The sequence below is a fragment of the Scyliorhinus torazame genome, chromosome 29 (assembly GCF_047496885.1).
Source record: "Scyliorhinus torazame isolate Kashiwa2021f chromosome 29, sScyTor2.1, whole genome shotgun sequence".
NCBI classification, from domain to species: domain Eukaryota; kingdom Metazoa; phylum Chordata; class Chondrichthyes; order Carcharhiniformes; family Scyliorhinidae; genus Scyliorhinus; species Scyliorhinus torazame.
In genome coordinates this window covers 31,514,860-31,529,183 of record NC_092735.1, presented here as the reverse complement: position 1 = coordinate 31,529,183, position 14,324 = coordinate 31,514,860, and the positions used below count along the sequence as shown (strand labels likewise).

Below are 14,324 nucleotides of genomic sequence, written 5' to 3'. Positions count from 1 at the left end.
CTAACTCCCAGACACATGCAAATTACACTGGATCGAACTCCCAGGCACATGCAAATTACACTGGATCGAACTCCCAGACACTCACAAATTACACTGGGTCTAACTCCCAGACACATGCAAATTACACTGGATCGAACTCCCAGACACTCGCAATTTACACTGGATCTAACTCCCAGACACTCGCAAATTACACAGGATCTAACTCCCAGACACATGCAAATTACACAGGATCGATCTCCTAAACACTCGCAAATTACACAGGATCTAACTCCCAGACACATGCAAATTACACTGGGTCTAACTCCCAGACACTCGCAAATTACACTTGGTCTAACTCCCAGACACTCGCAAATTACACTGGATCGAACTCCCAGACACATGCAAATTACACTGGATCTAACTCCCAGACACTCGCAAATTACACAGGATCTAACTCCCAGACACTCGCAAATTACACTGGATCGAACTCCCAGACACATGCAAATTACACTGGATCGAACTCCCAGACACTCGCAAATTACACTGGATCTAACTCGCAGACACTCGCAAATTACGCAGGATCTAACTCCCAGACACTCGCAAATTACACTGGATCTAACTCCCAGACACATGCAAATTACACTGGGTCTAACTCCCAGACACATGCAAATTACACTGGATCGAACTCCCAGACACTCACAAATTACACTGGGTCTAACTCCCAGACACATGCAAATTACACTGGATCGAACTCCCAGACACTCGCAATTTACACTGGATCTAACTCCCAGACACTCGCAAATTACACAGGATCTAACTCCCAGACACATGCAAATTACACAGGATCGATCTCCTAAACACTCGCAAATTACACAGGATCTAACTCCCAGACACATGCAAATTACACTGGGTCTAACTCCCAGACACTCGCAAATTACACTTGGTCTAACTCCCAGACACATGCAAATTACACTGGATCTAACTCCCAGACACTCTCAAATTACACAGGATCTAACTCCCAGACACTCGCAAATTACACTGGATCGAACTCCCAGACACTCGCAAATTACACTTGGTCTAACTCCCAGACACTCGCAAATTACACTGGATCTAACTCGCAGACACTCGCAAATTACGCAGGATCTAACTCCCAGACACTCGCAAATTACACTGGATCTAACTCCCAGACACATGCAAATTACACTGGATCTAACTCTCAGACACATGCAAATTACACTGGATCTAACTCCCAGACACTCGCAATTTACACTGTATCTGACTCCCAGACACATGCAAATTACACTGGATCTAACTCCCAGACACATGCAAATTACACTGGATCGAACTCCCAGACACTCGCAATTTACACTGGATCTAACTCCCAGACACTCGCAAATTTCACTGGATCTAACTCCCAGACACATGCAAATTACACTGGGTCTAACTCCCAGACACTCGCAAATTACACTGGATCTAACTCCCAGACACATGCAAATTACACTGGATCTAACTCCCAGTCACATGCAAATTACACTGGATCTAACTCCCAGACACATGCAAATTACACTGGATCTAACTCCCAGACACATGCAAATTACACTGGATCGAACTCCCAGACACATGCAAATTACACTGGATCGAACTCCCAGACACTCGCAATTTACACTGGATCTAACTCCCAGGCACATGCAAATTACACTGGATCGAACTACCAGACACTCGCAAATTACACTGGATCGAACTCCCAGACACTCGCAAATTACACTGGATCTAACTCCCAGACACTCGCAAATTAAACTGGATCTAACTCCCAGACACTCGCAAATTACACTGGATCTAACTCCCAGACACTCGCAAATTACACTGGTTCTAACTCCCAGACACATGCAAATTACACAGGATCGAACTCCCAGACACATGCAAATTACACTGGATCTAACTCCCAGGCACATGCAAATTACACTGGATCTAACTCCCAGACACTCGCAAATTACACTGGATCGAACTCCCAGACACTCGCAAATTACACTGGATCTAACTCCTAGACACATGCAAATTACACAGGATCGAACTCCCAGACACTCGCAAATTACACTGGATCTAACTCCCAGACACATGCAAATTACACAGGATCAAACTCCCAGACACTCGCAAATTACACTGGATCTAACTCCCAGACACTCACAAGTTACACTGGATCTAACTCCCAGACACATGCAAATTACACAGGATCGAACTCCCAGACACTCGCAAATTACACTGGGTCTATCTCCCCGAGACTCGCAAATTACACTGGAACTAACTCCCAGACACATGCAAATTACACTGGATATAACTCCCAGACACTCGCAATTTACACTGGATCTAACTCCCAGACACATGCAAATTACACTGGATCTAACTCCCAGACACTCGCAAATTACACAGGATCTAACTCCCAGACACATGCAAATTACACTGGGTCTAACTCCCAGACACATGCAAATTACACTGGGTCTAACTCCCAGACACATGCAAATTACACTGGGTCTAACTCCCAGACACTTGCAAATTACACTGGGTCTAACTCCCAGACACTCGCAAATTACACTGGATCTAACTCCCAGACACATGCAAATTACACTGGATCTAACTCCCAGACACTCGCAAATTAAACTGGATCTAACTCGCAGACACTCGCAAATTACACAGGATCGAACTCCCAGACACTCGCAAATTACACTGGATCTAACTCCCAGACACATGCAAATTACACTGGATCGAACTCCCAGGCACATGCAAATTACACTGGATCGAACTCCCAGACACTCGCAAATTACACTGGATCTAACTCGCAGACACTCGCAAATTACACAGGATCGAACTCCCAGACACTCGCAAATTACACTGGATCTAACTCCCAGACACATGCAAATTACACTGGATCGAACTCCCAGGCACATGCAAATTACACTGGATCGAACTCCCAGACACTCACAAATTACACTGGGTCTAACTCCCAGACACATGCAAATTACACTGGATCGAACTCCCAGACACTCGCAATTTACACTGGATCTAACTCCCAGACACTCGCAAATTACACAGGATCTAACTCCCAGACACATGCAAATTACACAGGATCGATCTCCTAAACACTCGCAAATTACACAGGATCTAACTCCCAGACACATGCAAATTACACTGGGTCTAACTCCCAGACACTCGCAAATTACACTTGGTCTAACTCCCAGACACTCGCAAATTACACTGGATCGAACTCCCAGACACATGCAAATTACACTGGATCTAACTCCCAGACACTCGCAAATTACACAGGATCTAACTCCCAGACACTCGCAAATTACACTGGATCGAACTCCCAGACACATGCAAATTACACTGGATCGAACTCCCAGACACTCGCAAATTACACTGGATCTAACTCGCAGACACTCGCAAATTACGCAGGATCTAACTCCCAGACACTCGCAAATTACACTGGATCTAACTCCCAGACACATGCAAATTACACTGGGTCTAACTCCCAGACACATGCAAATTACACTGGATCGAACTCCCAGACACTCACAAATTACACTGGGTCTAACTCCCAGACACATGCAAATTACACTGGATCGAACTCCCAGACACTCGCAATTTACACTGGATCTAACTCCCAGACACTCGCAAATTACACAGGATCTAACTCCCAGACACATGCAAATTACACAGGATCGATCTCCTAAACACTCGCAAATTACACAGGATCTAACTCCCAGACACATGCAAATTACACTGGGTCTAACTCCCAGACACTCGCAAATTACACTTGGTCTAACTCCCAGACACATGCAAATTACACTGGATCTAACTCCCAGACACTCTCAAATTACACAGGATCTAACTCCCAGACACTCGCAAATTACACTGGATCGAACTCCCAGACACTCGCAAATTACACTTGGTCTAACTCCCAGACACTCGCAAATTACACTGGATCTAACTCGCAGACACTCGCAAATTACGCAGGATCTAACTCCCAGACACTCGCAAATTACACTGGATCTAACTCCCAGACACATGCAAATTACACTGGATCTAACTCTCAGACACATGCAAATTACACTGGATCTAACTCCCAGACACTCGCAATTTACACTGTATCTGACTCCCAGACACATGCAAATTACACTGGATCTAACTCCCAGACACATGCAAATTACACTGGATCGAACTCCCAGACACTCGCAATTTACACTGGATCTATCTCCCAGACACTCGCAAATTTCACTGGATCTAACTCCCAGACACATGCAAATTACACTGGGTCTAACTCCCAGACACTCGCAAATTACACTGGATCTAACTCCCAGACACATGCAAATTACACTGGATCTAACTCCCAGTCACATGCAAATTACACTGGATCTAACTCCCAGACACATGCAAATTACACTGGATCTAACTCCCAGACACATGCAAATTACACTGGATCGAACTCCCAGACACATGCAAATTACACTGGATCGAACTCCCAGACACTCGCAATTTACACTGGATCTAACTCCCAGGCACATGCAAATTACACTGGATCGAACTACCAGACACTCGCAAATTACACTGGATCGAACTCCCAGACACTCGCAAATTACACTGGATCTAACTCGCAGACACTCGCAAATTACACAGGATCGAACTCCCAGACACTCGCAAATTACACTGGATCTAACTCCCAGACACATGCAAATTACACTGGATCGAACTCCCAGGCACATGCAAATTACACTGGATCGAACTCCCAGACACTCGCAAATTACACTGGATCTAACTCGCAGACACTCGCAAATTACACAGGATCGAACTCCCAGACACTCGCAAATTACACTGGATCTAACTCCCAGACACATGCAAATTACACTGGATCGAACTCCCAGGCACATGCAAATTACACTGGATCGAACTCCCAGACACTCACAAATTACACTGGGTCTAACTCCCAGACACATGCAAATTACACTGGATCGAACTCCCAGACACTCGCAATTTACACTGGATCTAACTCCCAGACACTCGCAAATTACACAGGATCTAACTCCCAGACACATGCAAATTACACAGGATCGATCTCCTAAACACTCGCAAATTACACAGGATCTAACTCCCAGACACATGCAAATTACACTGGGTCTAACTCCCAGACACTCGCAAATTACACTTGGTCTAACTCCCAGACACTCGCAAATTACACTGGATCGAACTCCCAGACACATGCAAATTACACTGGATCTAACTCCCAGACACTCGCAAATTACACAGGATCTAACTCCCAGACACTCGCAAATTACACTGGATCGAACTCCCAGACACATGCAAATTACACTGGATCGAACTCCCAGACACTCGCAAATTACACTGGATCTAACTCGCAGACACTCGCAAATTACGCAGGATCTAACTCCCAGACACTCGCAAATTACACTGGATCTAACTCCCAGACACATGCAAATTACACTGGGTCTAACTCCCAGACACATGCAAATTACACTGGATCGAACTCCCAGACACTCACAAATTACACTGGGTCTAACTCCCAGACACATGCAAATTACACTGGATCGAACTCCCAGACACTCGCAATTTACACTGGATCTAACTCCCAGACACTCGCAAATTACACAGGATCTAACTCCCAGACACATGCAAATTACACAGGATCGATCTCCTAAACACTCGCAAATTACACAGGATCTAACTCCCAGACACATGCAAATTACACTGGGTCTAACTCCCAGACACTCGCAAATTACACTTGGTCTAACTCCCAGACACATGCAAATTACACTGGATCTAACTCCCAGACACTCTCAAATTACACAGGATCTAACTCCCAGACACTCGCAAATTACACTGGATCGAACTCCCAGACACTCGCAAATTACACTTGGTCTAACTCCCAGACACTCGCAAATTACACTGGATCTAACTCGCAGACACTCGCAAATTACGCAGGATCTAACTCCCAGACACTCGCAAATTACACTGGATCTAACTCCCAGACACATGCAAATTACACTGGATCTAACTCTCAGACACATGCAAATTACACTGGATCTAACTCCCAGACACTCGCAATTTACACTGTATCTGACTCCCAGACACATGCAAATTACACTGGATCTAACTCCCAGACACATGCAAATTACACTGGATCGAACTCCCAGACACTCGCAATTTACACTGGATCTAACTCCCAGACACTCGCAAATTTCACTGGATCTAACTCCCAGACACATGCAAATTACACTGGGTCTAACTCCCAGACACTCGCAAATTACACTGGATCTAACTCCCAGACACATGCAAATTACACTGGATCTAACTCCCAGTCACATGCAAATTACACTGGATCTAACTCCCAGACACATGCAAATTACACTGGATCTAACTCCCAGACACATGCAAATTACACTGGATCGAACTCCCAGACACATGCAAATTACACTGGATCGAACTCCCAGACACTCGCAATTTACACTGGATCTAACTCCCAGGCACATGCAAATTACACTGGATCGAACTACCAGACACTCGCAAATTACACTGGATCGAACTCCCAGACACTCGCAAATTACACTGGATCTAACTCCCAGACACTCGCAAATTAAACTGGATCTAACTCCCAGACACTCGCAAATTACACTGGATCTAACTCCCAGACACTCGCAAATTACACTGGTTCTAACTCCCAGACACATGCAAATTACACAGGATCGAACTCCCAGACACATGCAAATTACACTGGATCTAACTCCCAGGCACATGCAAATTACACTGGATCTAACTCCCAGACACTCGCAAATTACACTGGATCGAACTCCCAGACACTCGCAAATTACACTGGATCTAACTCCTAGACACATGCAAATTACACAGGATCGAACTCCCAGACACTCGCAAATTACACTGGATCTAACTCCCAGACACATGCAAATTACACAGGATCAAACTCCCAGACACTCGCAAATTACACTGGATCTAACTCCCAGACACTCACAAGTTACACTGGATCTAACTCCCAGACACATGCAAATTACACAGGATCGAACTCCCAGACACTCGCAAATTACACTGGGTCTATCTCCCCGAGACTCGCAAATTACACTGGAACTAACTCCCAGACACATGCAAATTACACTGGATATAACTCCCAGACACTCGCAATTTACACTGGATCTAACTCCCAGACACATGCAAATTACACTGGATCTAACTCCCAGACACTCGCAAATTACACAGGATCTAACTCCCAGACACATGCAAATTACACTGGGTCTAACTCCCAGACACATGCAAATTACACTGGGTCTAACTCCCAGACACATGCAAATTACACTGGGTCTAACTCCCAGACACTTGCAAATTACACTGGGTCTAACTCCCAGACACTCGCAAATTACACTGGATCTAACTCCCAGACACTCGCAAATTAAACTGGATCTAACTCGCAGACACTCGCAAATTACACAGGATCGAACTCCCAGACACTCGCAAATTACACTGGATCTAACTCCCAGACACATGCAAATTACACTGGATCGAACTCCCAGGCACATGCAAATTACACTGGATCGAACTCCCAGACACTCGCAAATTACACTGGATCTAACTCGCAGACACTCGCAAATTACACAGGATCGAACTCCCAGACACTCGCAAATTACACTGGATCTAACTCCCAGACACATGCAAATTACACTGGATCGAACTCCCAGGCACATGCAAATTACACTGGATCGAACTCCCAGACACTCACAAATTACACTGGGTCTAACTCCCAGACACATGCAAATTACACTGGATCGAACTCCCAGACACTCGCAATTTACACTGGATCTAACTCCCAGACACTCGCAAATTACACAGGATCTAACTCCCAGACACATGCAAATTACACAGGATCGATCTCCTAAACACTCGCAAATTACACAGGATCTAACTCCCAGACACATGCAAATTACACTGGGTCTAACTCCCAGACACTCGCAAATTACACTTGGTCTAACTCCCAGACACTCGCAAATTACACTGGATCGAACTCCCAGACACATGCAAATTACACTGGATCTAACTCCCAGACACTCGCAAATTACACAGGATCTAACTCCCAGACACTCGCAAATTACACTGGATCGAACTCCCAGACACATGCAAATTACACTGGATCGAACTCCCAGACACTCGCAAATTACACTGGATCTAACTCGCAGACACTCGCAAATTACGCAGGATCTAACTCCCAGACACTCGCAAATTACACTGGATCTAACTCCCAGACACATGCAAATTACACTGGGTCTAACTCCCAGACACATGCAAATTACACTGGATCGAACTCCCAGACACTCACAAATTACACTGGGTCTAACTCCCAGACACATGCAAATTACACTGGATCGAACTCCCAGACACTCGCAATTTACACTGGATCTAACTCCCAGACACTCGCAAATTACACAGGATCTAACTCCCAGACACATGCAAATTACACAGGATCGATCTCCTAAACACTCGCAAATTACACAGGATCTAACTCCCAGACACATGCAAATTACACTGGGTCTAACTCCCAGACACTCGCAAATTACACTTGGTCTAACTCCCAGACACATGCAAATTACACTGGATCTAACTCCCAGACACTCTCAAATTACACAGGATCTAACTCCCAGACACTCGCAAATTACACTGGATCGAACTCCCAGACACTCGCAAATTACACTTGGTCTAACTCCCAGACACTCGCAAATTACACTGGATCTAACTCGCAGACACTCGCAAATTACGCAGGATCTAACTCCCAGACACTCGCAAATTACACTGGATCTAACTCCCAGACACATGCAAATTACACTGGATCTAACTCTCAGACACATGCAAATTACACTGGATCTAACTCCCAGACACTCGCAATTTACACTGTATCTGACTCCCAGACACATGCAAATTACACTGGATCTAACTCCCAGACACATGCAAATTACACTGGATCGAACTCCCAGACACTCGCAATTTACACTGGATCTATCTCCCAGACACTCGCAAATTTCACTGGATCTAACTCCCAGACACATGCAAATTACACTGGGTCTAACTCCCAGACACTCGCAAATTACACTGGATCTAACTCCCAGACACATGCAAATTACACTGGATCTAACTCCCAGTCACATGCAAATTACACTGGATCTAACTCCCAGACACATGCAAATTACACTGGATCTAACTCCCAGACACATGCAAATTACACTGGATCGAACTCCCAGACACATGCAAATTACACTGGATCGAACTCCCAGACACTCGCAATTTACACTGGATCTAACTCCCAGGCACATGCAAATTACACTGGATCGAACTACCAGACACTCGCAAATTACACTGGATCGAACTCCCAGACACTCGCAAATTACACTGGATCTAACTCCCAGACACTCGCAAATTAAACTGGATCTAACTCCCAGACACTCGCAATTTACACAGGATCGAACGCCTAGACACATGAAATGAAATGAAAATGAAAATCGCTTATTGTCACAAGTGGGCTTCAATAAAGTTACTGTGAAAAGCCCCTAGTCGCCACATTCCGGCGCCTGTTCGGGAAGGCTGGTACGGGAAGGGGGGGGAAAAATATCATCAGGTAACACATCAGTGAGCAAGTGAGACTCAAAGAACCAAACCCAGTCCAGACCAGAAGCTGCTGACACATTGTCCAACCTTACACATGATCAGTGGCTACAGGAGGGAGGGACTGTGGTCCATGCAAGCAAAGCTCTAGGCAAGACTCTGCCAAGGTTTCTGTCAAAGTTATTTTTTGAAAGGGGCAGGCAGCAAGGGATCTCCCAGTCCATCATGGTGGGGGCCTCCGGGATCAGGGATCACAATCTGAGGATATGGGGTGGACGGTTTAGGACAGAGGTGAGGTAGACCTCCTTCACCCAGAGAGCGGTCAACCTGTAGAATTCACTACCACGGACACAGCAAGAGGTGAAAGGGATCAAAGAATATTGGGGGGGGGGGGGGGGCTATTGAGTTGAATGATCGTCCATGAGCATATGAATGGCGGAGCAGGCTCAAAGGGCCGAATGGCCTCCTCGTGCTCCTATTTTCTATGAGCCCCTTCCCTTCAAACCGCGTTTTCGACAGAAAACGGAAAAATCAGGGAGAAGGAACAGGGTAGAGGGGTCCATTACTAGGGGGCATAGGTTTAAGGTGCGAGGGGCAAGGTTTAGAGGAGATGTACGAGGCAAGGTTTTTACACAGAGGGTAGTGGGTGCCTGGAACTCGCTGCCGGAGGAGGTGGTGGAAGTAGGGACGATAGTGACGTTTAAGGGGCATCTTGACAAATACATGAATAGGATGGGAATAGAGGGATACGGACCCCGGAAGTGTGGAAGATTTTAGTTTAGACGGGCAGCATGGTCGGCGCAGGCTTGGAGGGCCGAAGGGCCTGTTCCTGTGCTGTACTTTTCTTTGTTCTTTGTTTGTTCTTTAGATGTTGAGATTAAGTCATCCTGTGATGATTGGTAGCGTCAGCCTGCGCTTCAGTAGTTTAAAAAGAGGACACACAGGCTCGCTGTCAGAGAGTTGACCATTGGCTGCCCCCTTAGCCTTTCGGCAAATGACCTCCTTCATCTTCGCCATACATCAGTTCAACACGAGCGAGCATGCAAAACATTACAGAGAAATCCAGTGAGCTTTTCACTTACATGCTGCACAGTCCGCACGGAAGCAGGAAGATAGGGATGAGAAAGTGAGAGAGTGAGAAAGTGAGAGAGAGAGAGACAGATATCCCGTTAACATTCAGCAGCACAGCTACAGTAGTGTAGTGGTAATGTCACAGCAATAGAAATTCAGAGGCCCAGGCCAGATCTGAAGTAGAATCATACCAGACTCGAAACATTAAGGCCCGGATCCTCAGATCCCAGTGCGCCCCGCTACCGCTGCTAGCGAGGACGCAGAATTTGGCGCTCGGCCAAATCGCCCAATCACTGCAGCGGGATCAGAGAACTCCGCTGCCGAGCACAGACGGAGAACCCGCCCTAAATTAACTCCTTTTCTCCGTAGATAACGCCAGACCTGCTGGGTTATCCCAGCACTTTGTTTTCATTCCAGATCTCCAGCATCCATCCGCAGTATTTTGCTTTTATATCAATGCAGAGGCCCAGGTCAATGCTCTGGGAACACAGGTTCAAATCCCACCACAGCTGACGGCGATGTTTAAATTAAATTAATTGGTAATTGCGGAATTGGAAACTCAGCAATGCTGACCATGAAATCATCGTTGATTGTTACAAAAGCCGATTGGGTTCCCAAAAGCCCTTTCGGAAAGGAAATCTGCTGTCCTTACCCGGTCGGGCCTACGTGTGAACTCCAGACCCACAGCGACGTAGTTGATTCTCAACTGCCCTCTGAAGTAACCTAGCCAACGTCTCGGTTCAAGGGCAATTTGAAATGGGCAACAAACGCTGACCTTGCCAGCAACGTCCACACCCCATAAAATAATATTCTCTAAAAATTGGGAATCAGGGTTGCCAACTCTGATTAAATGTATCACGTGACTTGTCCCCACTCCCCGGTCATTGGTCGGCCAACACATCCACCCTCGTGACGCAAGGCCTTCCTAGGCCAATCAGAAAGCAGAAAGACTCATTACCCAATTGGATGAGGCTCGACGGTCAGACCAAGAGAAATGTTCAAAGAAAATGACAAAAAATATATATATATATTTTTTTCAATGTCTTGGAGACGGATCTTCAATTCCTGGAGACTCCAGGTCAGTGCCGGAGGTTTGGCGACCCTAGTAGGATCAGAAGGAGGCCACTCGGCCCCTTGAGCCTGCTCCAACAGTCAATCAAATCACAGCGCAGCTCTACTTTCCCATCTTTGCTCCACATTCCTCCCCCAACAAAGATCTATCAATCGCAGTCCTGGAGGTTTCAATTAATGGACAGAACCCGTGGCCTTGGGAGAGGAATGTTCCAGATTTCCTCTTCACTCCTCATATGGTCCGGCACTAATGTTAAGACTGTGACCCCTTTTTGAAATCGATTCCCCGACCAGAGGAAATAGTTTCTCCATAACTACAGCTCAGATTGACCCTCAGCCCCCCCAACGCGACGCTATGTTTCAAAACATTGATTTTCAATCTCCTCCTCGAGGTTCTCCATAGTCATCACCCTCTGAAGACGAGAAGGCCTCATATCATTTTACAAATCAGCAACGTCATGCTTTTGTGCCCCAGTAATCTTTTCACGATTTCAGCCGCGGAATTAAACAAGTTGAATGAACACACCGCCAAACTCTCAGGAATTTGCTGACCCGCTCCTATTTCAACGACCTGCATCAATCACGCTCAGAAAACTGACCTCTGACCCAGGAAGAGGACCGACCAAAATGGCAGCATTTCCTCCATCTTCCACCAATCATATCCACATCATGGAAACCAAGGGGTAAGGCAATCCTGGCTAGATACAAAGCAGGACGTTTGGCTGTACTAGTTGGCAGTGAGGGTTAAGCCACTTGAAACACAGCAGAACCTGTGCTTTCCTGAGATACAATAGGGGACTGGGTAAATACTTGAACATCTTATAACTACAACTCGCGTGTCAGCCGTGGTTTAAGTGGGTAGCGCTCTCGTCTCCGCGTCACAACGTTCTGGGCTCAAGCCCCACTCCTGGGATCTGAGCGCAAAAATCAAGGCTGCCGCTCCAGTACACGACCGAGGGAGTCCTGCACTGTTGGAGATGCCGGCTTTTGGGTGAGACGTTAAGCTGAGACCCCCATCTATCTGCTTGGTTGGCCGCAGAAAGATACCATGACAGTACTTTGAAGATGAGCAGAGGATTTGTCCCCGGTGTCTGGCCAATCCTCCAATCAACATCGCAGAAAACAGATAATCTGGTCATTTGCCTTGGGCAGATTGGCTGCTGTGTCTTCGACATGATAATAATCTTTATTAGTGTCACAAGTAGACTTACATTAACATCGCAATGAAGCTACTGTGAAAATCCCCCAGTCGCCACATTCCGGCACCTGTTCGGGCAGCACGGTAGCACACGTGGCTTCACAGCTCCAGGGTCCCAGGTTCAATTCCAGCCTCGGGTCACTGCCTGTGTGGAGTCTGCACGTTCTCCCCGTGTCTGCGTGGGTTTCCTCCGGGTGCTCCGGTTTCCTCCCACAGTCCAAAGATGTGGTTAGGTGGATTGGCCATGATAAATTACCCTTAGTGTCCAAAAAGGTTAGATGGGGTTATTGGGTTATGGGGAGAGGGTGGAAGTGAGGGCTTAAGTGGGTCGGTGCCGACTCGATGGGCCGAATGGCTTCCTTCTGCACTGTATGTTCTATGTCTATATGTCTACACAGACGGAGAATTCAGAATGTCCAAATTACCTAATAGCACGTCATTCGGGACTTGTGGGAGGAAACCGGAGCATCCAGAAACTAACGCAGACACGGGGAGTAAGTGCAGACTCCGCACAGATAGTGACCCAAGCCGGGAATCGAACCCGGGACCCTGGAGCTGTGAAGCAACAGTGCTAACCATTGCGCCACCGCGCCACCCTTTAAACGGAGAGCGCTGTCAAAAGATTTGACACAAGCACGATGGGCTGACCCATCTCTACTTTTTTTCTTACATTTTCATTCGTGGGGTATGGCCGTCGTTGCTAGGCTACGATGTTGCCCATCCCTAGTTGCCCTCGAGAAGGTGGTGGTGAGCTGCTGTTGGAGAGGTAGGTCCAGGATTTTGACCCAGCGACAGTGAAGAAACGGTGATATATTTCCAAGTCAGGATGGCCCGTGGCTTGGAGGGGAACCTTCAGGTGGTGTTGTTCCCGTGTGTCCTTGTATTCTTGTCTGTCTAGGCGTTAGAGGTCGGGGGTTTGGAAGGGGCTTTCGAAGGAGCCTTGGCCAGTAGCTACGGTGCATCTTGTACATGGTACACACGGCTGCCACTGTGCGTCAGTGTTGGAGTGAGTGAATATTTGTGGATGGGGTGCCGATTAAGCGGGGCTGCTTTGTCCTGGATGGTATCGAGCCTCAGTGTTGTTGGAGCTGCACTCATCCAAGCAAGTGGAGATTATTCCATCACACTCCTGACTTTTGCCTTGTAGATGGTGGACTGGCACTAAATGCTGTATTCTTCTATTCTTAGCTACGCGGCAACCAGGGTGGGCAAAAACAATGCTCCAATGGACAGGAATTGGTTTCCTGCCTTGTCGCACTAGTAACCTACATCAATGCAGGGCTACACAAACGGACACATAGACAAGATTTTGTCAAGCACTTCTACTTGAAAAGTTGCT

At 46.7% G+C, this 14,324-nt stretch overlaps 1 protein-coding gene across 6 annotated transcripts in view; it reads right to left on the bottom strand.

Moving 5' to 3' along the window:
• LOC140403999 (liprin-alpha-3-like) overlaps positions 1-14,324 on the bottom strand; it is a 185,493-nt gene that overhangs the window by 52,279 nt on the left and 118,890 nt on the right. The window lies entirely within an intron of this gene.